Source organism: Asterias rubens, chromosome 14, assembly GCF_902459465.1.
Source record: "Asterias rubens chromosome 14, eAstRub1.3, whole genome shotgun sequence".
In the NCBI taxonomy this organism is placed as follows: Eukaryota; Metazoa; Echinodermata; class Asteroidea; order Forcipulatida; family Asteriidae; genus Asterias; species Asterias rubens.
In genome coordinates this window covers 6,135,887-6,148,024 of record NC_047075.1, presented here as the reverse complement: position 1 = coordinate 6,148,024, position 12,138 = coordinate 6,135,887, and the positions used below count along the sequence as shown (strand labels likewise).

The 12,138-nt window shown below is 39.6% G+C and overlaps 1 long non-coding RNA gene across 1 annotated transcript; it reads left to right on the top strand.

Annotated features, from left to right (window-relative positions):
* Positions 1–511: 511 nt before the first annotated feature.
* LOC117299234 lies at positions 512–6,485 on the top strand. The gene is made up of 3 exons (XR_004520044.1): positions 512–764; positions 4,533–4,609; positions 6,173–6,485. It is a non-coding gene; the product is annotated as an uncharacterized LOC117299234 (long non-coding RNA).
* Positions 6,486–12,138: the final 5,653 nt, after the last annotated feature.

Genomic DNA, 12,138 nt, shown 5'->3' with positions numbered 1-12,138 from the left:
TAAATAATGGTTAGCATTAAACTTACTTGGTGATGAGCAATAGAGAGATGTTGATAGTATAAAACATTGTTGGAAACAGTAACGGAGATATGTTGATAGTATTAAACGGCACCCTCTGAAGTATACATTTTGAGAAAGAGTTAATTTGTGAAATCTCACTCAAATAATAAAAGGCTGTGCACCAAGGGTGTTTTTTTTTTCTTTCTTTCATTATTTTCTTGCAACTTCAATAACCAATTGAACCTCAACAAACCTGTGAATTCACAGGTTTGTTGTTTTATGTTGGGATCAACCAAGTGTGAATACGTGTTCAGTGCCTTTAAAGTAGTTTTTGTTGCTAATAGTGTTACCTTTATTCATTTTAATGTGTGTAAGGGTATGGTTTTTATAGTACATTTGCTTGTTTTTTATTAATACTTTATTGTTTAGAGCAATTTATATAGGAATTTGTTGTACATCAATTATTTAGTTATTATTATTATTATTGATAACAAGGTGCTTTATCATGTTTTATACTCTTTATTGTACTTATAAATCAAGTATTAAACCTCAAGAAACACTGACTGGGTAAAGTTTTCGTTGCTCATTTTCCAATTCATTCTTTTACTTGTAGGAATTGTTCAGAATTGTGACAATCTGAGATGTGCGGGAGGTTGAACAGGGAGGCAGCCCAGCAAGGCTGAAGAGACTCAAGTCCACAAAGTACCATCAAAGCTTGACTGTAGTGAAATCTTTGCCATCGTCCTGCAATACACACAAGGCAGGTACAGTTTTGCAGTCAATTTTGTTGTTATTCTATCTCTAAAATAAGCTAAACACAGCAGTTCTGCTTTATACAAAAGTTTTACTGAACTTATGTATTTGAGTAGGATTTGAAACTTTTCATGGTAGAATTAAGATATGGAAAGGTTTGCAGTAACGCCATTTATTGACTTTCTCTAATGAGTTGGGGTGGTTCTGACAAGAACCATTGGTTTTAACTCGACATTAGTGATTTTGTTGTGGCTAGTGTTTAAATGGCCAAGTTTTTTGCGTCTGCCTATAGTGCACAACTTTATGGCATTTGCCAACCAAGAGTGTACGAAGATATGCATGCAGCATATTTCATGGACAAGGCCAATGGTGGCCTTCATTACTAAAGTCGTCCCCAGTGGTGTTTAGTTTCATGGACAAGGCCAATGGTGGCCTTCATTACTAAAGTCGTCCCCAGTGGTGTTTAGTTTCATGGACAAGGCCAATGGTGGCCTTCATTACCAAAGTCGTCCCCAGTGGTGTTTAGTTTCATGGACAAGGCCAATGGTGGCCTTCATTACCAAAGTCGTCCCCAGTGGTGTTTAGTTTCATGGACAAGGCCAATGGTGGCCTTCATTACCAAAGTCGTCCCCAGTGGTGTTTAGTTTCATGGACAAGGCCAATGGTGGCCTTCATTACTAAAGTCGTCCCCAGTGGTGTTTAGTTTCATGGACAAGGCCAATGGTGGCCTTCATTACCAAAGTCGTTCCCAGTGGTGTTTAGTTTCATGGACAAGGCCAATGGTGGCCTTCATTACCAAAGTCGTCCCCAGTGGTGTTTAGTTTCATGGACAAGGCCAATGGTGGCCTTCATTACTAAAGTCGTCCCCAGTGGTGTTTAGTTTCATGGACAAGGCCAATGGTGGCCTTCATTACCAAAGTCGTCCCCAGTGGTGTTTAGTTTCATGGACAAGGCCAATGGTGGCCTTCATTACTAAAGTCGTCCCCAGTGGTGTTTAGTTTCATGGACAAGGCCAATGGTGGCCTTCATTACCAAAGTCGTCCCCAGTGGTGTTTAGTTTCATGGACAAGGCCAATGGTGGCCTTCATTACTAAAGTCGTCCCCAGTGGTGTTTAGTTTCATGGACAAGGCCAATGGTGGCCTTCATTACCAAAGTCGTCCCCAGTGGTGTTTAGTTTCATGGACAAGGCCAATGGTGGCCTTCATTACTAAAGTCGTCCCCAGTGGTGTTTAGTTTCATGGACAAGGCCAATGGTGGCCTTCATTACCAAAGTCGTCCCCAGTGGTGTTTAGTTTCATGGACAAGGCCAATGGTGGCCTTCATTACTAAAGTCGTCCCCAGTGGTGTTTAGTTTCATGGACAAGGCCAATGGTGGCCTTCATTACTAAAGTCGTCCCCAGTGGTGTTTAGTTTCATGGACAAGGCCAATGGTGGCCTTCATTACCAAAGTCGTCCCCAGTGGTGTTTAGTTTCATGGACAAGGCCAATGGTGGCCTTCATTACTAAAGTCGTCCCCAGTGGTGTTTAGTTTCATGGACAAGGCCAATGGTGGCCTTCATTACCAAAGTCATCCCCAGTGGTGTTTAGTTTCATGGACAAGGCCAATGGTGGCCTTCATTACTAAAGTCGTCCCCAGTGGTGTTTAGTTTCATGGACAAGGCCAATGGTGGCCTTCATTACCAAAGTCGTCCCCAGTGGTGTTTAGTTTCATGGACAAGGCCAATGGTGGCCTTCATTACCAAAGTCGTCCCCAGTGGTGTTTAGTTTCATGGACAAGGCCAATGGTGGCCTTCATTACCAAAGTCGTCCCCAGTGGTGTTTAGTTTCATGGACAAGGCCAATGGTGGCCTTCATTACTAAAGTCGTCCCCAGTGGTGTTTAGTTTCATGGACAAGGCCAATGGTGGCCTTCATTACCAAAGTCGTCCCCAGTGGTGTTTAGTTTCATGGACAAGGCCAATGGTGGCCTTCATTACTAAAGTCGTCCCCAGTGGTGTTTAGTTTCATGGACAAGGCCAATGGTGGCCTTCATTACCAAAGTCGTCCCCAGTGGTGTTTAGTTTCATGGTGCAGATTTTTCTTTCCCATAATGCCTTGCTTTATTATAACCGCAGGGATGCGTTTTGGAGGTTGTAACCAATAACAATTTTAGCTGAGTTGATGACCGAAACAGTTATTGGTTACAGCAGCCAAAATGCACCCCATGAAGAGTGACTTTCAAATATCCTGTTTTCATATTTTAATTAGTCCTGTGATTGATCCATTCAGTGTTGAAGACTACATGCATCAGAGCCCACTGTCAAAAGATCAAGTCATAGATCTAATGTTGTGCCCCTCTCATTGTTATTTGATTTGAGGGAGATCATATAAAAGCATGACTCATTTGAAATGTATTGCGTAAAAATACAAAATTTTGTACACCTGTGTATTGAGGGCATAAATAAGGGAATAAAAGGGTAGCTACTAGTTCTTTCACATTCGTTTAAAACACTGTGGCATGGTCGAATTGCCGTGTAAGATAAAGGCCCGAGCCGAAGGCAAGGGCCTTTATCAAACGGCAATTCGACCATGCAAGGTTTCAAACGACCGTGAAAGAACTATAGTAGCTACCCTATTATTCCCATTTAAAAATACGTTTTTGGTTAAAAGGCGTATTAAAGTAAGAAACTCTGTAAAACTTAACCATTTCCGAGTGCTTGAGCTCTGTATGTTTCAACCTCCATGGTATGTTCAGTATACATGTTACATGTACATGTACGATGTCTGTACGCATGTGTTTTCCGGTTCCGTTCGTGCGCAAGCGCGTATAGTCTTGGTGCATATTCGCTGGTTTTTCATTCACTCGCCGACAGCACCTGCGTCGCCCATAACAAGAAACGTCTTGCATCAAGACTAGCGTGGAGTCTCCGCTTACAACCGGTTATAAACAAAGGTTTAAACACCCCCACGTGACGCGCACTCCACCAATAGGAATAGCGAAACTGTCTGAGGTATTTATGAATGTGTTTTAACAAGCGTGCCCACACAGCAGTAAATTTGTTAAAGGCAGTGTACACTATTGGTAGTTGTCAAAGACCAGTTTTCTCACTTGGTGTATCTCAACATATGCATAAAATAACAAACCTGCGAAAATTTGAGCTCAATCGGTCATCGAAGTTGCAAGATAATAATGAAAGAAAAAACACCCTTGTCACACAAATTTGTGTGCGTTTAGATGGTTGATTGCGAGACTTCTTTCTCTAAAACTACATCACTCCAGATGGAGCCATTTCTCACAATATCAACCTCTCCCCATTACTCGTCACCAAGACAGGTTTTATGCAAATAATTATTTTGAGTAATTACCAATAGTGTCCACTGCCTTTAAACTTGTTTCATCAAAAGATACCCCTAGAAAGCATAGGTATGAAGATATTTTCAGTATTGATTTTCAGTGGTTAGGATACAAAAAGATAAAGAGATATTGATGTTGCCTGCTGCCCAGGGTAACGAGGCTGCTTTATTTTTTACCTCCATGAAGTATCAGGCCTGCTGTACACCTTGTTCAAATTCAGTATTGGCTTATTTTATAAAAATAAATCACAAAGGCAAAAGTTTAAGACTAAGGGAAATAGGTTCACAAAAGAATTAAAAATATATATGAATGTATATTATTTTAATACATTATTACAAATATTATTAGGGTTAAACAGACAAACAGTAATTGGGAGAGCAGCATTTAAAAAAGTAAAATACGGTGGACAAAAAATTAAACCAGTCTTTTTTGTTTTTGCTTTTAGATCTGTTGTTGGATTATCTCAGAAAACTGTTACTCAGTGAGTTGGAAGGTGTAGACACACTCCTGCAACAGCTTGCTGTAAGTAGCCACTAGATTGTTTTTCTTGTCTGACAAACATTATTATACAAATATTGACTGCTTCGAGTACTATGGTGGAAACTACGACTCCCGAGAAGATCTGGCAATGAGGTACGTCTATTCCGCCCAAGGGACTTTGAGTGACCAGAAGAGGGGCCTATTTCTTGAGGCCGAAGGCTGAGGCAAACAGGTCCCTGTTATGGTCACTCACAGGCCTGAAGGGGAATATACGTACACTAGTTACAGAATGATCCCAGTCAATATGTGTTTTATAACACCTCAATCTTAAATGAGGTGCAGCTTAAGGAAAATGGAACGGTCCGGGATCAACAAGGGAGTCAGAGTTTTAGTCTGCAATAGCATGAGTAAAAGCAGTCAATATTTGTTGTATAACATCCTGAAACATGTAAATTCGTACGCGCATTTCGGATACACAGATGCGTAACTGATTTGGTTCGAGGTGAGTTAAAAAGATGTCTAGATACTGCGCGCACCATGTAATAGTCGACTATTACATGGCGACTATTACATGGCAAACGACTACCACATGACCTCCAGGTTTCTAGTAAAACTAAGACATATCATGTCATTAGCTTTAAAAGCACTGGACACCTTTGGTAATTGTCAAAGATTAGGGGATCTCAACATACCATAAAATACCAAGCTTGTGAAAATTTGAACTCAGTTGGTTTTTGAAATTGCTTGCGACCTAGTATGCTAACAATTATTTTCAGTAATTACCAATAGCGTCCAGTGCTTTTCAGTTGATGGTTTAAATGAACATAAGTCAAGGTACACCCAAAACTAACAGTACTCCTATGTTGTTCAAAGGAGCTCTGGTGTAGTTTTAGCGTACACCAATCTCTGCAGTTGACTACACTTAAACTACACCAACTTGGCACCAAATTGGCCCTAGACATGCTAGAATTGGGCAAGGGCAATGAAATTGATCCTAGCATTCAGTGAAGAGTTCTTTGATATAAGTAGAGATAGTTCAAGGAGAAGGCTCATACAAGACTCAAAGTAAACCATTGACCTTTTGCTCTAATGTCACATGCGGATTATGTGTTCCACTTTAAAGGGAAATTCTATAGTCTCCTGTCAGAGAAATTTTTCTGAATCTTTAGTGTTTTAAAATGTTTGTCAAGGGTAGTCAAAAAACAGGTGGACACTTCATCCCCATTATTTTAACCACATGTTGGATGATGTATGCAAGGTCTAAATCTATTCAAACTGGCTTATGGTGAAAACTTACAAACGACTAGAATAACTTCAGAGTATACTTTTTGTGTGTGGTCAGTTGACCGATTGATGTGGTCTACTTTGATCCAGAAAATCTGTTGTGCTGTATACACAGGCAGGCACCTAACCAGCTATGCTTCGATCCCCTTATACAAATAGGAACCAAATGTACTGGAATTCAGGTTAGAAATCTCCCTTTTCGCGGGGGTTATTGTGTACATGTAGCTCAGGATTCCAGACCTTTTGCCCTTTTGTTACCTTTTTGTTTTATATTTCTCTTCGCTATTAATTTGTTTTTTTTTGAAATTATTACTCTTGCAGTACTTTGAGAACATCTTCAAGATGGCTCACAAATTCACGACAAAGCTGGCAATGGATTGCCTCCACTACGGAAGAGACTGAAAGAGAAAAGGCGAGGGTGTGCAACTCCAGGAATGTGCCCCACTGCTACAACTTGAGGATGAGGCCACCATGCAAGTCTATGTCAGATTCGCGACACTTCACTCAAGCGAACACTTTCATAGCCCAAAGTGCCCAATCTTGAATTGCCTCGCATGCTAAAAGGCACTGGACACCTTTGGTAATTGCCAAAGACCAGGAGTCGATTTAACAAAGAGTTAGGCCTCATCTTATCTCGAGTTAGGACGAGTACTAAGGATTAATCTTAAGGTCCGCATATTACAGTTGGGACTCGTCCTAAGTCCTAAGATTAGTCTTAAGTTAGGAAGAGTTTTGTGAAATCGATGGCAGTCTTCTCACTTGGTAAATCTCAGCATATGCACAAAACAACAAACCTGAAAATTTGTACACTCAATTGGTCGTTGAAGTTGCGAGATAAAACACCCTTGTCACACAAAAATGTGTACTTTCAGATGCTTCATATCGTGACCACAAAACCTAACTTCTCACACTGTATTACACTATCAACAGCTCTCCATTGCTCGTTACCAAGTGATTTTTTATGCTCACCAATTATTTTGAGTAAAATTACCAATAGTGTCCAGTGCCTCTAATGTGTATATGACAGATTGCTTGTGGATTGGGTATTTTGTGCTTTAGATGGTGCTTTAGAAGGTGCTTGAATGCTAAGAAAAGAATACTGCATGGTTGGAAAGATGTTTCCAGTTTAGAAAATAATGATCCACACAAATGTACCTGGAAATTGTTTGGTTCTACTTTTATCTTCTTGAACTAACACAGTCTGCCATTTTGGTGAAGCAAACTCTTGACTCCTCAAAATGGCGGACCATTTTAGTTCACAAAGTAAATAGAAAACCTCACAGTTTTGAGTCACATTAGTGTAAATAATTAAACGCCACTTTTCAACCCTAAAAAAGGTTTTGATGAAATCGTTGATTGTCATTGAAATTGTTGTAAATTTTAGATGAGATGAATTTTCAATAACAAGGTTTGATAGCGCGTAGGCCTACCAAGCCTGTCATTATAATGTTGAATTACCTCACATGCCTAAAGGGACATGTTGCTTTGAGTTGCGTTTTGTTGTTGTTTTAGAAAGTGCTTTTGCTATGAAATGGATGTGGTTGGAAAGATGTTTCAAAATTAGAAAAAACAACGAACCGCACAAATGTTCCTGAAAATTGTTTGGTTTCCCTATTACCCTCTTGAACTAACACTAACTGCCATTTTTTTTTTTACTCTACAAAATGTCAGACCATTTTAGTTCACAAAGTAAAAGGAAACACAGTTTTGAGGCACATCAGTGTAAATAATTATACACTACTTTTCTACTGTGACTTTTGCAATGTTTTTAATAAACCAAAAAAAAAAAAAATAAAAACAACTGCATGTGTTCATTAACTTGGGCCGATTTCACAAATTTTGCAAATCAATACTAGTAAGTTAAAAGTGTGACGTAACAATGTAAATAACTATGGTGATACTGAACAATTTTCTTACGACGGATTTTATTGCTTTGTGAAATCGACGACCCTAGGTTCATGTCATAACAAAAGCTTCCATAGTCCAAAGCGCCACATCTAAAAGCATTATGTGTTTCTTTAAGAAGGTTTTCCATGGAATCAATGATTGTGATTGTGATTGAAATGTGAGATGTGATGAATTTTCAACAAGGTTTGATAATGAGTACTGAGCCCGACTTGTTCATGTTGAATTACCCCACATGCCGAAAGGGATATCGTTAATATTGCATTGGATATGTTTGACTTAAAAAATGCTTGCTTTGAAATGGATATGGTTGAAAAGATGTTTCAAAATTTGAAAAATAATTATACACCTGGAAATTGTTTGGTTTTCCTTTTACCCTATTGAACTAACACGATCTGCCATTTTGTTGAAACAAATTTTGGATCCCACAAAATAGCAGACCATTTCAGTTCACTAAGTTAAATGAAAAACACACAGTTTTGAGGCACATTAGTAGAAATAGGTATACATGCTACTTTTAAAGATTGATGTCTTATCAAACGCTTTCATAGTCCCCAAAGTGCCAAATCTAAAAGCACAGTGTCTCTTAAAGAAGGGTTATGAACTCTTTGATTGTGATTGAAATTGTTGAATTTTGAGATGTGATGAATTTTCATCAGTAAGGTTTTATAACGAGTACTGAGCCCTGACTTTTGTTGAATTACTTCTAGTGATTGGCCATTTTTTGCTTCAAAATGTGCTTGTTATTATGAATTATAGTTTGAAAGATGTTTCAAAATAAAAACAAATGATCAACACAATTATACCTGTAAATATTGTGTAGTCCTTTTTACCCTCTAAACAACCTGCTATTTTGTTGAAGTATATTTTTTACCCCCACAAAATGGCGTACTAGTTTAACATATTTCACAACGTCCCTTATCCGCTATCAAAAGCACTTTCCCAAGGCTGTATGAACTTAAACTTCTGTTTTGAAAGATAGGAGGGGGAGGGGACATCGTTAGTCATAACATTTACGGCGTGGTTTAAACATCCCATAAGTACAGGGATATTACACGTTAACAAAACTGGGGGAACATCCCCCTCCCCAGGATTGATGCCAGTGACGGGACACAGAGTTTGGTCTTACCACAGACATAAAGATTCTTTATGTCTGTGGGTCTTACAAAGTGCAAAACTTTAGCCTTGGGATGGGTTTGTCTTTTAAGGGGATGTGTAAATCTGTCAACATTGAAGTATTCGGGTAAGAAGCCTTTACAGCGTTGGGTCCGGGCTCGCTTAGGGACCCGGGCAAATTTTGCATTTCAGATGCTCTGTGGTGCAGTGCAATCTTAGGCCAATTTCTAGGGGGACATTTGATATAGTGCTCTCGCCCTTCAGAAGTTGGGGGGGGGGGGGACACACACATTGACATTTATTCTTTTAGATGCTTAAATTGTTATCTACTGCCTTCCTGAACGAATATGCACGATTGTCATATGTATGATGAGGAATTAGTTTGGGGTTCAGCAGAAATTATTGCTTGGCAAATTTCTTTGCTAAGCACAAATATACTTGTGGGAAACCAGTCGTTACATTGTAAACTCTAAGGACTTTTGGCCGGCACTGAGTTTCTGCTAAGCAATATTTATCTGTGCTTAGAACATAGTTTGTGCATGAATTTGTGCTTGCATCAGGCTTTATGAAATCGGGCCCTGCTTGAAGCCCCTTGTGCCCAAGCCGTGGTTGTAGGTGTGACAAAGGGACACTGACTGCCACTAAGCCCGATCCACTCACACTTGGGATTAATACAAGTTTCATAACTTAAAAGCTAACTTTTGTAACATATCAAGTTAACTACTAAAATTGTTAATGCACTGTGTAACTATTATTTCTGAGCTAACAGTCTTAGTTTGATTCTCAAAAAGTAAAACAATCATGATTAATTTTAACATTAGTATGCCGTACCGGTGTCATATGCAAAACCGTCCGTCCGGAGTACATTATTGCGTATGCAATAATGTCCTCCGGATATTGCATAGAGGACATAATATTGCATGCGACACCGGCAACGAACTAAACAATGCGACTCTGCAGCTCTACTACATCCACAATCTCGGGTGCAGATTTTCAGAACCTATTGAACTCTAAGATACTGGTGCTTGGTTACATTATTCCTTATCTTAAAACACTATCGATCTACTTACAAAGGTGGTTCTTGAAAATTGATTGATAAACTGCCTAATACTGTGTTCTTATTGTGCACTCTACCTGGGCGTTAAATAATTAACATTGAATATAAAGATAAATTAATACCATTCATACCTCAAACAGAAAAGAGTAAACAATAGAAAGAACAGGTGACCAGCCAAAGCAGTGTGCGTGTTGAGGTTAATGTGATTCTCGATTCCTGCCGATTTTGATAGCTAGGACTGCAGTTGAAAATGTTAAAGGGAAGGTACACGTTTGTGTAATTACTCAAAACAAATATTAACTTAAAAACTGACTTGGTAACGAGCATTGGAGAGCTGTCGACAGTATAAAACATTGTGAGAAATGGCTCCCTCTGAAGTAGCATAGATTTCGAGAAAGAGGTAATTTCCCACTAAAATTATAAAATACTTCTAGCCAGAAGTCTTTTATTCCTACTGAAAGCACACAAATTCGTCCAACAAGTGTGTTTTTTCTCTCATCATTTTCTTGCATCTTCGATGACCAATTGAGCTCAAATTTTCACAGGCATGTTATTTTATGATTTTGGGATTCACCAAGTGAGAAGACAGGTCTTTGACGATTACCAAACGTGTACCTTCCCTTTAAGGTTGCAATGCTCCCGAGTTTGTTTGTTTGTTTGTTTGTTTGTTTGTTTGTTTGTTTGTTTGTTTTTGTTTGTATTTTTTTTAAAGACTATTCCCCCCCCCTTTTTTAACTATAGCTCAATAAGTCTAAAAAAATTGCGGAAAATCAGTCAGAAACAGACATTTAAGCAACCTTTTTTTCTACGACACCACTTCAGAAAATACGAAAATCGCACCAGATAAAAACGAACGAACATGCGTCTGCTTCAGTCTGAAGTCTCAAACATGTTTCAATGTAAATGTTGGTTCATTATGTCCGTTTCAATGTGTTTGACAACACCTTTGTTTAACTGGTGTTCAATTGCGCTGATGATCAGCTAAACATGGTTTTCACTCACTGATATTCATAGTAGACGCAGTTCTCCTTCAAGTACTTGTCAGCATCAACCTGGGAGATGGTGACGTTGTTGAGTTGGCACATCTTCCCAGACACAGGTTGAAGGAGTGGCAGTTGGGATCCTTGGAGCAAGCCAGGCAGCACTGTATGGGGTCTTGGATGTAGGTTTCCTTGAAGGTGTGGCCGAGCAGACAGTAGGGTGTGGCTTGATGATCTGAATCCTTGATGTTGACAGCGAAGCAGCGAATATGACCAGGGCAGATGTTACTCTCACACAGACAAAGTTTTTCCTGAATACATTTTGGGTTACCCCAATAGCCACTGGAACTCCTTATGGTTAAACATGTGTTGTTGGCGTGTTCTTTATTCGGGTCCAAGTTCTGGTACTCATTCTGATCATCATTGTAACATTTTAACTGTCCAGGGACCTCTATGCCACAAGTGCAACCCAACCACATGTTTAATTTCTTGACATATTTCTTCAGAATTTCCTTGTGTAATTTCCAAATGAAATCGTTTTCGGTTTTTAAGTTTGGTACAGCCAGGTCACTTCAAGCATCAAGGCATGCCTGACGAGCTTGAGTCCAGTTGAGTGGTGTATCAGTGACCATCATGTAGCATGACTGACCAAACTGCCTCCAACCACAGGGACAGCCAAGGGAGCGAATTGCTCTGACCACCGCCGATTGACCGACAATCATCAGAAGAAATCCACTCATCAAAATACAGGCTTGTTTGAGATTCATGGTTGGAAAATAATTTCAAGGCCTTTTCTCCTGAACACAAAATTAAATTATAGGTCTATCGCCGATGAATTTAAGATTTGGAGTGAAACATACATGTCTTTATTTTGGGAATTATTAACTGACGTAATTCCAGTAGATTTTAATTCACCAGTAGTGAGTCCAGCACACGATCGCATCTAGTCTAGGTTCCTAGACCATTGGTGTTGCGTGGTCACACACAACCAACGTTCCGATTATGCACGGCAAAAACTGTACACGCTTGTAATGAACGAACGCTAGCGGGCGCTCTGTTTCTCTGATTTCCGGATCTCCCCTAGTCTTGGTGCAAGACGTTTCTCGTTTCCTTTTCACGCACACCGCGGCCAATTCACCGACAGCGCGCGCGCCGACTCACCTGACTTTAGTTCACTCACCGCCCCAGAGAAACGTCTTGGTCCGTGTGCATGTTTGAGTTATGTGACC